Source organism: Petaurus breviceps, unplaced genomic scaffold, assembly GCF_028583685.1.
Source record: "Petaurus breviceps papuanus isolate PSGF00001 unplaced genomic scaffold, PetGlider_PUasm1.0 689, whole genome shotgun sequence".
Classification (NCBI taxonomy): Eukaryota; Metazoa; Chordata; class Mammalia; order Diprotodontia; family Petauridae; genus Petaurus; species Petaurus breviceps.
The window spans coordinates 2,569,069-2,583,932 of NW_027186458.1; the positions used below are offsets into that span (position 1 = coordinate 2,569,069).

At 39.2% G+C, this 14,864-nt stretch overlaps 1 long non-coding RNA gene across 3 annotated transcripts in view; it reads right to left on the minus strand.

The window, feature by feature from the left end:
• The window catches only part of LOC138174501 (uncharacterized), a 189,719-nt gene that overhangs the window by 107,292 nt on the left and 67,563 nt on the right, over nt 1-14,864 (minus strand). For 2 of the 3 annotated variants that reach the window (XR_011171753.1, XR_011171751.1), the window contains exon 5: nt 7,517-7,753. The exons of the other annotated variant lie outside the window; for it this stretch is intronic. This is a non-coding gene — a long non-coding RNA (uncharacterized lncRNA). Of the gene's footprint in view, nt 1-7,516; nt 7,754-14,864 lie in introns of those variants that run through there. 3 annotated transcript variants of the gene reach the window in all.

Genomic DNA, 14,864 nt, shown 5'->3' on the forward strand with positions numbered 1-14,864 from the left:
AATCTAATTGGGAAATGGGGGAGATGAATAAATCAAAGAAGTTCAAAATGAACATAGCCAGGTAGGAGGAAATATATGGGAGATGTCAGTTCTGTTTCCATATACAAATAGAGGGGTTTATGGCTCTACCCTCCAATGAGAGGGGCAGAAGGTACTGATGAGATGAGAATTTCATTGCCATGTCATGAGTTTAATTATAATTTTTTTGCAGATAACTTCAACTTGCATACTACTTAGACATCTCAAACTTGACATGTCCAAAGCTAAACTTTATCTTTCCCCAAAACACTCACCCCTCTACCAAACTTCCCTGTTCCTGTTGATGCAGTCACCATCTTTCTAGTCACCCGGTTTCTCAACTTCCACATCATTGCTGATATATATATATATATATATATATATATATATATATATATATATATATCTTTGCTGACTCTCTCCTCATATATCCTAATCCTTGCCAAATCTGGCCATTACTACCTCTGAAAACATCAAATATCACATCTGCCCCTTCCTTTCACACATACACAGCCACCACCCTAGTTAATCATAACTACTGCAGTAAGCTCCTTAATGGGCTCCCTGCCTTTAGTCTCTCCCCACTCCAAGTCAGCCTCCACTCAAGCTGCCAAAGAAAAAGATTTTCCTACAGTTCATGTCTTACCATGTCACTCACCTTACTCTACAAACTCCACTAGCCCCTAGTATTACTGAGATCAATACAAACCCTCATGTTTGGTTCTGAAAGCCAACATGACCCTCATCCTCCTTTTCAGCTTTATGACAATTACTTCTCATTCACACACCCTCTGGTCAAGTCAGTCTGGATGGTCTGCTGTTCCTCAAACATAGCCTTCCATTTCTCGCCTTCTTGCCTTTTTGCTGGCTGTTCCTGAAACCTGGAATCCACTCACTCTCTCTACACCTCTGCCCCTTTAAAATCCTGAGTCTCTTTCAAGATTTAGCTCCAGTACCACCTTCATGAGACCTTTGCTGATCCCACCAATTACTAGTGTACAATTCCTCCAAATTACCTGACACCTTTTGTATACACACACATATATGTTTGTATGTAGTTATGTGTATGGATATAGGTATGTATGCATGTGTGCACACATATACATATATGCATATGCATATAAGCATCTAATGTTGCTTGTGAAGTGGACAGACAGAGCTATCAGTACTAAGGCTGGGGCCCAACTGCTCATGAATTGGGAAGTTATGCCTACTCTCTTCATCGGATGAAGCATCTGCAGCAATGCATTCCCTTTCTAGGGCATCTTCTACATATGCTGCCTTTCAGGGGAAAAGAAAAATAGGATTGCCTTAAAACTTATTTAAGTACCTCTGTGCCTCCCAGCTCATTGTTATGAGTGACTGCCAGTAATTCTCTCTCTCTCTCTCTCTCTCTCTCTCTCTCTCTCTCTCTCTCTCTCTGTCTCTGTCTGTCTCTGTCTCTCTATCCATCTATCTTTCTTTATCTCCCTCCCTCCTTCCTTCCTCCCTTTCTTCTTTTCCTCCCTTTCATCTTTCTTTCTTCCTTCCTTCTTTTCTTTCTCTCTTCCTTTCTCTCATACACACACACACATACACACTAACAAACACATATACATACACTCATCTTTGTTAACCATATGGCTTAAGTCATTATCCAGTTTACAATGAAAAGATCCAATTGGGTTTGCAAAACTTCAATTATTTAGATCTCCTCCTTTCCCGAACTCATTCCTTATTCTTCTAATCTCTCCACATGCATGCAAGTAAGAAGAATGGGCACTGATTTAGTATCTGTTTTTAATAGTTTCGAATGCATAATAAGAAAAAATGCAAAATACGTCTTAAAGAGATACTAGTTTTAATGCTGGCTGCTCAGTCTGTGGTGTGTGTGTGTGTGTGTGTGTGTGTGTGTGTGTGTGTGTATGAGAGAGAGAGAGAATCACAATGTTTTTGATGAACTTGTTTATCCTAAAATATACCTACTAGACCATTACTGCAGCCAGAGAGAGAAATAGCCATCAAATAAGTCAAGCGGGGAGTCTCCAAGTGCAACTTTTAGGACTTCATTTATCTCAGAACCTGACAATACTCTCCATCCCCATCCTTTTACACATCTGTAGCAATATATGCACTGCTCCTCATCCCAAATTCTCCTTCTTGAACCATTCAGGAAGGACTAGTTAGCTCAATCTTCCCCTCAGCAGTGGAGTTGTTCCAATACTATCAGCCCAAGTCCCATTCCAATGTGTTTTGTTGCCCCTAATATAAATTTCAAATGCCAGTTAAAATTTCCTCAGCATCATCAATAAAAATCCATAATCAACAATCAATCTGGTCAATTTCTCTTCATTATCAACAAATTCTTGAAATCATTACCTTTTACAAAGGGAAATTTATTTGAAATATGTATCAATAACTAGAGTACAAGAATATACACAAAAAGAGAATGAATGAATGAAAGAAAAGAAGGAAGAAAAAAAGGAAGGAAAGAAAGAAGGAAGGAAAGGAGGAAAGAAAGGAATAAGGAAGGAAAATAGGAAGAGGGGGAGGAAGGAAGAGAGGAAAGGAGAGAGGAAGGAAGGAAGGAAGAAAGAAAGGAAGGGAGGAAGGGAAGAAGGGAGGAAGAAAGGTGTAGCAAAAAGCACCCTAGCATCTCCAGAGTGGCTGCCAACACAGGTTCTTAGATCTGCTTTTCTAAAGGAAAGCAACTCCAAATGGGTTAACAATCTTGCTTTAATCAAACATATGTCATTTACCTAGTTCAGGGGGAAAAGGTTAGCACCCCAAACTTCAGAGAATACAAACAAGTTACAAGCAGAAGCTACAAACAGACAGAGAAACAGATCAAGCAGACAGGCTTCCAACTGTCTGACCATTATATCCACACCTAGTCATTTACCAGAGAGGGAAGCACCAACATCTGGGTTTTCAAAGCTGGAGGGCTCAACTGCTGCCCAGAGTCTTGTCTGGTCAAATCACACAAAATTTCTCAAAGTGAGCCCCCAAACAAAATCTCAGATAAGGGTATATATAGCCTTCTCCTGGCACAGAGAATGTCACAACCCTCTTGACCCACTGCCCAATCACAAAGCACCAAGATGTGGGCATTCCTGAAAACCAAGCCTCCTGCCACAGGCTCCAGGTGACCACATTCAGCCTATTAGAGGCCAGAGTATATTTTCTTTTCTTTTTTTTTAATTTATTAATTTGTTTGTTTCCTTTTAGTTTACAGGATTCAATTCCACAATTCCTTGAATTTCACATTTTGTCCCCCTCCTTCCCCTCCCCCCCATGGCATCTTATAATCAAGTATAGAATCTGTAAATACTTTCACATTATACAATGGTAAGGTTATAAGGATGGATTATACCAGCTGGAATGAAAAATGGTAAAGAGGACATAAAATCAAATAAGAGAACGAAAAAGATCAGGTATTTACTATGGGAAAGGGAGATGCCCCACTCCCACCCTTCCAAGCTCTTTATGTTTACACTTCAGAGCAAGCAAGAAAAATTGTAAAAGATCAATTTGGATCATTAAGTGCCTTTTTGCATATACACTGAGATCTTGCTCTGACACCGATCAAAAGGTTTTCTTCACTAGCAGTAAGCACATCAGTAATAAAATACATGTCTATGCTTTAAAGTGGAGAGTTCGGACCCTTGCTTCTGGTCATCAAGAACTTTCAGAAGTGGCTTGTCCAGCCATCCATAAGGGTCCCAAGCAGACAGTCTATACTTGTGCCTGTTCCCAAGGCTGGGCCTCATTGACCAGTTCACCCATGATATGTCTTGTGAGGAACTTTGTAAGATCTGAATGTATTCACTTGGAAAGCCTTGCTGGAGAAGAACATTCAAGGTTGTGCTTTATTCTACTAAATCAAATGCATTTTGGAAAAATAACAAAACGAAACAAACAAAAAGACAAGAACCAATGGAATCTTGGATTTGCTAGTCCAGGGATTCTTAACCATTATTTTTTGTATCATGAATACCTTTCTATGGACCCCGTTAGAATCATGATTTTAAGTGCATAAAATGAAATACAAAGGATACCAATTATGTTGAACTACCATTGTACACACACACACACACACACACACACACACACAACATTCTCAGACCCCAGGCTTTAAAATCTCTTCTTTAGTCCATTGTGTGATATGAAGAAAGAACAAGTTTTTATGTCATAGTCAGTAAAAGAAAAACAATTGTATTTCATATTCATTTTGACTATAAACTAATATTAAGTTATAAAAATAATAATGCACTTAATCTGCTATGGTGACAAAGACTCTGGACCTCAGGGGTGGCCTGAGTGTTTATTATTTATGATTCTGAGAAAACCACTTAATTTCTGTGCTTCACTTTCCTCATTTCTAAAAAGACCCATATTCTATATTGGATATTATAGGCCCTTGAGGCAAAAAGTGTTCTGTAAAGCTGAAAGGTTATGTCTGATACTTCCCTCACTCTAGCCCAAAGAGGCACTTGGGTGGCAAGGTGAAGGCTGGAGATCTATACCTGTGATTTATTTCATCAACGTGAGGAACTCCCAGTATGGACACTCCTTCCACCAATCCATATTATCAACTGCTCTCTAACCTACAGACTTAGAATGTTGATTAGGAATTAAATGACGTCCTGAGGGTCATGCACCCAGAATATATGAAAAATATATGAAAAGTGGGATTTGAACATAGGTCTTCCTATGGTTTACCATTTCCTTCTCCAGCTCATTTTACAGATGAGGGAACTGAGGCAAGTAGGGTTAAGCGACTTACCCAAGGTCACAGAGTTAGTAAGTTTCTGAGACCAGATTTTAGCTCAGGAAGAGAAGTCTTCTTGTCTTCAGGCCCCACACTCTATCCACTATACCACCTAGATGCTCAAAATAAATACCAAGACAGTCTACTATATATATATATATATACATACATATATGTACATACATATATGTACATATACATATATATATAAATCCTATTTGTACAAATCAAAACCTATTTGATATACAAGGGACATCCCTTTCTTTTAAAGGATTTCTGCAATGAAACTTCTGTAAAACATAGTTTTAATACATACAACCACTTTTTAGAAGTTCACATTTTGATTTCTCTTAAACTTCTAATTTCATTTGGGTCTCTTCCTTCCTAGTATAAGCTCAAATAAGGTCATTTTTCAGCCCTTTTACAGCCCCCGACCAACAATGCCAAAGTGACCAAAAACAAAACAAACAGATGGGGAGGTGTCAGAAAGGAATGAGAGCGGGCAAGGATGGGAAGAATTTTGCTTAAAAATTTTCTCACTCCAAAGAAACGTTTTGGGTCATCCTCCTTTGGGACTTCTGCTGAGTTCAACTGCTATCATTTACTAAATACATCTAATGTCTTCTTTGCACAGAGCTCAATTTATCAAAATGAATTCCCTTCCCAGTGTAATAATAACAACCACTGAGGGGACCAATGTGACTGGGTCACTCACCATCTTCCTCTCTGCTAAGGGGCCTTGCTCAGCTCTAGACCACATTCAGTCTGAAGGGAGTCTGACCCCTGAAGAGAGGGGGTCTGCTCTTTTGTCTCATTCTCTCTATATCTTCCACCCCTATCTTGGAGTCTGGGAAGAAAATTACTTAAAACTTGGGTTTGACTCATGTCCAGGGATTCCCCAAAAAGTTAAGAAAAAAGATACTCAGTGTATAATTCAAATCACGTGAAACACCTGTATATTTCCTCCATACTCAAGAAATCCTCATCATAAAAGACACAACTGTGTGTTGGTAAAAGACAAACGGCAGAAATAACAACTTATAACTACTGTTATATTCACCTATGAAGCTGATCACTAAATCATCAAGATATGAAGATTTTCTGGGCCACTTAACCATTTCGCATTTCACCTCTGGCTCTGCACTGTCTAACTGATTCACCAAGGACCATGTCTTCTGTCAAGCTGCCTAGGAGACTGAGACCTTCTTCCACTTAATGGTCATTTTCTCCAAGAATGGCTGTGAGATTTTCTGGGGGTCCCTCCCAAAGGGCAGTCAGCGCTGGCTGAGGTCCAGGATCAACTGACTTCTCAAACTCATCAAGCTTCATTCAAGGCTGGAAATGTCTATCTCAGGATCATTGTTTATCACGTGCAGGAAATAAACCAAAGAGAAGAAACAGATCCAAGGTCCAAACTTAGGTTCACCTGAGCCAACACATGCTTTGACTACAATGTGCTTGTGGTCTGCTACTCCTATAGAGATAGAGGAAAGGCAGCCCCTTGCACACCCTCCATGGGAAATCCAGGAGGGGAAAGCCACTTGCCACTTGAGGGGGAACCAAAGGAAATAAGCACCAGAGAGTGTTTCACTCCCTTTTTAAGGGTCGCTGGGTCATTGGCTCACCCTACTCAGGGACCAAAGAGGAGCTTGCCTCTTCATCTCAAGAACACGTCCTTCAATGCAGAGGTACATGTGTGCCCAGAAACTGTAAGAATTTTGTAGACTCTCCACAGTAATGTTGCCTTTACTACACTAGTAAGAGCAAGTCCTATTATTTGTGTCAATATTTATATCCACCATGGCACGGATAACTACATGATATGTTGATGACAGCTGGAAAAGATCAGATTAATCCCTCAGACTCCTGAGACCTTTCCCCCTCCTATGTTTCACCTTCCTTACAATTTTCTAACAATTAACATGGGCAAAGGGCCATGAAAAGCCCTTGTGGGTTTTGAGTGGTAGTCAGAGAGAAGGGTGACCCAATAACCCCGCTTTTACCCCACTTTGCCTTTAGTCTAATTTTTCATCAGTGTTAGAGGTTAATAATACTGTGATTCCCTTCATTACCTGGATTTAATAAAGGCAGTGGGGCCGAACATTCCATAAAGGCAGGCACTGAGAGGAAATCGCACTGTTAACCTCTAACATAATGGAATGGTAATTACCTCTGCCCGGCCTGAAAATGAATGTCTTTCATAGTCTCCCAAGTGGCCAGGAAAAATCCTCTCTGCCATGCTTCAGCAACCCTTAGGATCCAAGGTCAAGAGCGAATTATGCCTTCATTTTATGTGCTAGAGACGTCTGTGACCTGGATTTCCTTATGAACTTGGAGTAAGTTTGCTGCCACACCCCAGAGGAGCAGCGATGTTCTCTGTTTGTACCTTGTTGCTGGGCTGATCGATCTCCTCTCTTTCCTACATTCAGTTCGACAAACCCAAGAAATATTTAGGAATCAGTTCAAAAAACTCATGAAACTATTATTTGTAATAGAAGTATAAAGAAGTCAGTTGGTCTTGGCAAGTTATTTTAATGGGCATTTCAGAATTTTCTTTGTGTTTCCACCATCTATAAAAAGCTCTCTTTGGTAGTTTTGGACATCTGTTATTTCATTACTTCTGTTTTCTAGGCAATATTTTCTAATTATATGAGCACATGTTAACTTTTTTTAATTTTTAAAATATAATAGTATTTTATTTTTTCCAATTATATGTAAAAATGATTTTCAACATTCATTTTTGGAAAGATTTTGAGTTCCAAAGTTTTCTTCCCTGCCTCCCCCCTCCCCAAGACAGCAAGCAATCTGGCATAGGTTATACCAGTTAAAGGAATATCACTTGTCTAAGGACAACCTTTTTGTCCTGACATTTATGTCTTCTCTGTGCATTCTGTTTATGTGTGCTCATCATCCTGTTAGAATTTAAGTTCTTTGCAAATAGGTATTGCTTCATTCATTGTATTTGAATCCCCGGCAGGACAGGACCTGGAAAAGAAAATGTGCTTCCTAAATGCTTTATGATTGATTGGCCCTGTCCTCTCCCAGGTATACAAAACGAGGAATTTAGCTTCCTCTTATTTTGCTTTAGAATGTACATTCCTTGTAAGGAGGGATTGCTTCATTCTTTGTACCTATATTCCCAGTGTCTAGAACATAATAGGCACTGAATTAATGCTCGTTGACTGATTGAATGATTGATTGATATGAACAAGGTGATGATATGTTTGTATGAAGGTCCCTCAATGCTGCCAGTTTCAGCAGATAGTAATTCAAGAAGGGCAGTTTTCCAGGCTGATCACCTGCAATTACCCTTGTTAACACTCTATCATTGAACCACACAGAAAGCAATGCTTTACAAATGTTATCTCATCTTATCCTCCCAACAACCCTGAGAAGTACCTACTATTATTGTCCCCATCTCATAGACGAGGAAACTGAGGCACAGGGAGGTTAAATTTTTGCCCAGAGACACAACGTCTAAGGTTGGATTTGAACTCAGGTCTTCCTAACTCCAAGCCCAATGCTCCCAGGATGAGGAACCTGTGGCCTTTAAGCCACAGGATTTGTTGTGTGAAGTTTGGATTCAGTCAAAGAGCCATACTTGAGGACCTAGAGGGCCACACATGGCCTACTGGCCATCAGTTCCCCCCCCCTACATCTAGCCACTTCACCTGGCTGTTCTACAAATACAAGGGAAAGATTGGACAGCATCTCCTCCCTGTCAAGCTACCAGTCCGGAATCATGCACTAGAAGTGCTGATTCTTCTGAGTGAGGCTTGGCCATATCTCAGAAACTCAGATTGCAGAGACCTAGACGAAAAAAACAAAACGCTGTACTTTTTCTCATTTTTTTTAATTTTTATTTCTAGTTTTGTTTTTTTAAGTTTTTTTTTTTCCTAACAAGTAAGATACTACTGTACATAGATGGCTGATTCAGGAATGATGACCCATATCTGTAATGCATCTTTCACTTTCTGTTTCTATGTGTGTGTATAATTATATATGTATATATACATATATAGAGAGAGAGAGCTATATGTATATCCATATATAGTGATGATATTACTCAGAACTCACTATGCCTAGTCCCCACTTATTTTTTCTTTTTTTCTTTCTTCTTTTTCCTTGCTTTTCTTTTTTTTATTTTTTCTCTCCTTTTTAATTTTTTAGTTTACATCATTCATTTCCACAAAATTTTAAGTTACAAATTTTCTCCCCATTTTTCCCCTACCCGCCACCCCAAAGCAGTGATCCCACTGAATATCCCCTCCCTCAATATGCTCTCTCCCATATCTTCCCCCATATACCCTCTGACTCTACTAGGGCATAGTAGATCTCTATGCTGCAGTGCCTGTATATCTTATTTCCCTGTTACATGTAAAACTGTGTATATATATATATATATATATATATTAAACATTTGATTTTAAACTTTGAATTCCAGATTCTTTCCCTTCCTCCCTCATCATCCACCCTTACTGGGAAGATAAGCAATTCAATATATGTTATACATGTGTAGCTATGCAAATCATTTCCATAGTGGATATATTGTAAAAGACTGACTATATTTCCTTCCATCCTATCCCACCCCCCACTTGTTCTATTTTCTACTTTGATCCTATCCCTTTTCAAAAGTGGGTACTTCCAACTCCCCTTCCCCCCCCCAGCCTGCCCTCCCTTCTATCATCCCCCCTCTTAGCTCCTTCTCCCCTACTCTCCTGTAGGGTGAGATACCCTATTTAGTGTGTATTCCATTCCCTCCCTAAGCCAAATTCAACGAGAATAAGGCTGACTCATTCCTTTTTGCCTTCCTGTTCTTCCCCTCCATTGTAAGTTTTCCCTTGCCTCCTCTATATGAGATAATTTACACCATTCTGTATCTCCCCATCTCCTCTCATTATATTCCTCTCTCACCTCTTAATTTCACCTTTTAATTATCATCCCTTCCTATTCAATTGGTCCTGTGCTCTCTGTCTACATATACTTGTACACATATATACACACTCACATATGTATTCATACAGCCATATACCCTCCTATACAGACATATATACATACATATATATATATATATATTCCCTTCAACTATTTTCATACTTAGAAAAGTTTCATCTGTTACAATTATCATTTTTCCATCTAGGAATATAAATAGTTCAACGTTGATATGTTCATTATGATTTCTTTTCCCTGTTTACCTTCTCATGCTTCTCTTGCTTCTTGTATCTGAATGTCAAATTTTCTATTCAACTTTGCTTTTTCCATCAAGAATGCTTGAAAGTCCTCTATTCCACTGAATATCCATATTTTCCCCTGAAACATGATACTCAATTTTGCTGGGTAGATGATTCTTGGTTTTACTCCCAGCTTCTTTGACTTTCAGAATATCATATTCCAAGCCTTTTGATCCCTCAGTGTAGAAGCTGACAGATTCTGTGTTATCCTGATTGTGTTTCCACAATATTCAAATTATTTCTTCCTGGCTGCTTGTAATATTTTATCCTTGATCTGGGAACTCTGGAACCTGGCTATAATATTCCTAAGACTTTTCTTTTGAGGATCTTTGTCAGGAGGTGATTGGTGGATTCTTTCAACCTCTATTTTGTCTTCTGGTTCTAAAACATCACGGCAATTTTCCTTGAGAATTTCTTGAAGGATGATTTCTAGGTTCTTTTTTTGATCATGGCTTTCAGGTAGTCCAATAATTTTTAAATTATCTCTCCTGGATCTATTTTTGAGGTCAGTGGTTTTTCCAATGAGATATTTCACATTGCCTTCTATTTTTTTCATTTGTTTGGATTTGTTTAATAGCACCTTGATTTCTCATAAAATCTCTAGCTTACATTTACTCCAATCTAATTCTGAAGGAATAATTCTCTTCAGTGAGATTTTGAGATTCTTTTTCTCTCTGGCAAATTTGGCTTTTTAAGGCATTCTCCTCATTGCTTTTTTGAGCATCTTTTGCCACTTGAGTTAGTCTATTTTTCAAGATGTTATTTTCTTCAGTCAGGTTGTTGACTCATTTCATAATTTTCTTTCATTGTTCTCATTTCTCTTCCCAATTTTCCCTCCACTCCTCTCATTTGGTTTTCAAAATCCTTCTTAAGCTCCTCTATGGCCTATAACCAGCTCATGTTTTTTTTTTTTTTGGAAGCTTTTGGTGCAGGAGTTCTGATTTCATTCTCTTCCTCCTATTCCAAGCTTTGATCCTCTTTGTCCCCAAAATAGGAGTCTAATGTTGTATTCCTCTTCTTGCTTTGCTTCCTTTGCTTGCTCATGTTGCCACTCAATTACTTGACTTTTGAGCTTTTTGCCACAGTAGAGCTCTGCTACCAGAAAGGGGAGCTTTGTCCCAATTGCTGGGGTTTTCTTAGCTGCTGGAGCTATTAGTTGGGTGCCCTCTCTAAAACCTCCACATGCTCTGGCATACTGGTCATGCTCTCCAGGACCTCCACCCTAGACAGTGATCCAGATCCAAGCAGGTTAAAGCAAGAGTGATTACCCCTCAGGCTGGTTGCTTGGTCCCCCTACAATCTGCAGGCCAGGAGCTCTGAAGTAGCCACTTGATGGCAGCTGCACAGCTATGGAGCCTCAGCCTCTTCTCCCTCCAGGGGACAAATACCTGGATTCCTGGTTCCCAAAGTCCACACTGCACTGAGCTCTCACTTTGTCTTTAGCATTTGTGGGTTGATAATTCTGGAAACCACCACAGCAGCTGATGATCTGAAGTCCCTCCAGCCAGCAGCTGATCAGGCCACCCTGAGGCTAAAACCTAGGGCTCACTCGGGGCTAAGCTCAGCTCCCAGAATGCTGTGCTAGCTCCTTCCTGCCAGCCTGCCAGACTTGCTTCAGTGGGAGGTTAGCTTCTCTCTGTCATTCCATGGGTTCTTTAGCACCAAATTTTGTTTAGAGTCATTTTTTACATAAATTGGAGGAGGTGGGAGCCGGAGCCCCATGGAAGTCCTGTTTCTACTCTGCCATCTTAACTCTGCCCCCCTCCTTTCTTATTTTAAAGAAAATATTCATAATATAATGGTATGGCTCCATTGATTATCCTACTCCTTTAAAACTGATGAAGATGAGTCAACTTGTCAAAATCTTTCAGAACCACTGTGGGGAAAGAGCAGGGGGCAGGGAGAGAAATGACAGCTGGTGCCTGCCTGCTGATCTGGGGAGGCTATTGACTCAGTGAGAAACACTGTGATAACCTACTAAAAACAGTAACCCATTAAGAAGCCCAGGAATTTGGAAATCAACTCATTCCTTCCACTGCACAAATGAAGAATTCACCCATCTTTCTTAACCCTTCAGCTTGTAAAAGCAAAGCTGAGGAGGGAAGAAAAAAAGAAATGTACATAATATTTGTTGTATATTTTAATGGAATTTCAAGTTATACATAGTAGATTTGAAATCATCTTTTTTACTGTACTATGTTATGGAAATACTTGTTTTATTCCATAAATTAAGAATAAAACTTAAAATATTCACAGAAAAAAAAGCAGAGCCACAAATGTTTTTGCAAAGAATGATTTTAGCCTAATTTTACATTTACCTGCCATAGATATGACTGGAATCAAGAAATATTGTGAAGGACAAGCCAAGAAGCTGCAAGAATTAATGGAAAATGTTTAACTACTTTAAAGTGGGTGGAATAGTCAATGGAGCCCCCACACACACAATATGGTGGCACAAGGCTTCTATACCTTCCATAGGACTTTGGATTCTCTCTATCCTTATTCCAAATCCACATGATGCAATATATTTTTGCCTTCCTTGTCTCTCCCCATCTTTGTATTAAAATCACTTAATATTAAGGTATGTGTTGATTTAACCTAAGATCTTATTGAGTTGTACATCAAATTTCTCCACCCTTTTGACGTTGGCAATGAATGTTGATGTATAAGCTTTAATAAGGTCATTTTTTCATATGTATTTGTCATGTGCACTGCATTACAAAAGGACCAAATTTCCCATGTAATATGATTTCTCACTGACTTTGGGTACACAATAAAAACTCTACCAACACTGTATTTGACTCTCCAAGGAAAATCTATAACTCATGCTTCCATTTAGCTGAAACTTTTCCATTATTTCTTGATTAGATTTTAAGGAGAATATCAAGAATCATGTGATTTAATTTCTCCTATAGAAATTCCACTCAGTCATTTAACAAGGAACTTAACATTTAGAGCATTTTCAATAAAGTTGAAGTTTGTAGACAACCTTAGCACTTCCTTCCCACCTTACAATAACTCTGAAAAATTGAAGATCATTTTATATATATTTTTCCTTTATGAGTTGCTATGGCCAAAAAACTAACTCATTACCAGATGGTCAGTCCATTGGAGATAAGCTTTTCTCTACTTAATGAGGTTTTTCATCAGAAAGCAGATACAATCCATTGCCAAGATCTTCCCAGTGTCAATCAATTCCAGTAGACCACATCAATGCTTAGGCTATATCGGCAGAGTTGTAAAAAGTCCAGGGTCCCCTCTACACTGCAGAGACAGACAGAGATAGAGGGACAGAGAGAGAGACGACACAGAGACAGACAGAGATAGAGAGAGAGAAAAAAAGAGACAGAGAGAGAGAAAGAGAGAGAGAGAGAGAGAGAGAGAGAGAGAGAGAGAGAGAGAGAGAAACAAGAACTTATGTGCATTCTATGTGCTAGGCACTGGGGATACAAAAGTATAAAGACAAAATAATCCTTATACTCAAGGAGTTTACATTCTAATGGGAGAAGATATCAGAATTGGATTTAAAATATAGAATAAAGTTGAGGCATGAAAAACTCAGTGTTTTTTGCAATTGATAATTAACCAGATGAAATACATCACAAGGTCATAAACTTGGAGATAGGGTCTATCTAAAACTGGAGGGCAGAAGCACTCAGGCACTCAGTCTTTGAGTGCTTACAGGTCTTACAATAGTAAGCCCAAAGTGAATGCTACATAAGGCAACCTTGTCCATTATATTTGGTAGAAGCAGGAACCCATGCCACAGGTATATCCAACCTTGCATACCCAAAGCTATTTGCAGAAGCCTAACTAAATATATATGAGAAACCAGTGGCCCCTCATGGTTACCTGTTGATAGAACCCCAAGGGTGGAGGAAGATTTGTGTCTACCTACAGTGAAGACTTTTCATCTCATACTGGTCGGATCAGCCAGTCAGACACATTTGCAACATAGTGATGCCATTTTGGAAGGACAGCTAGTGATAGAACCCTGAGGGTAGAAGCTGTCAACTGTCCCCCTCAGATCAGTCTGCCAGTGCTTCTGGGAACTGAATTGCTGAGGCTAGAAGTGATCTGAGTCTAGTCTCAGTAGATTTATAGGCAAAGAAACTGAGGTTTCTTCAGATAGGTTAAGTCACTTAAGGTCCAAGTTAAGAAGTTAAGTGTCCTAGGTCACACAGGTAGCAAATAGCAGCACCAAGATTTGAGCTCAAATGTCCTGATTTCATATCTAAAGTTAAACTACATGATGCTGCATCTTTATTTGAAATAATGTAATATGGTTCCTGCCTAATGGGTTTACAAATTCATTGTCAACAGTCATGTGGTCAATCAGTCAATTAGCATTTATTGCATGCTTACTATGTGTAGACACTGTACTAAAGGACTGGGGCTGCAAACAAAGACAATGTGGGTCAAATAAAATCAGCTGCCTTACTAATATTCCCGATTCCTCCTATGCAGGTAGTGGGATTGACATTTTAAATTTAGCCGATTATCTCCAGTTTATGGTGTGGGTATCTTTTTTGTACATTGCCATTTTCATATTGTCTCCCCCATTAAATTGTGAGCTCCTTGAAAACAGAGATTGTTTCTTGTGCCTTTATTTATATCCTCAGTGCTTAGTACAGCACCTGGCACATAGTGGGTGCTTTTTGTATCTTCAGTGCCTGGCACATAGTAGGTGTTTTGTATCCTCAGTGCAATGCTGGCACATAGTAGGTGTTTTAAAAATATCCTCCATGTTTGGCGCAGTGCCTGGCACATAGTGGGTGCTTTTTGTATCTTCAGTGCTTAATACCTGGCACATAATACATTCTTAATAAATTTTTGTTGACTAAGTAGCAACATAAATGAAGTGA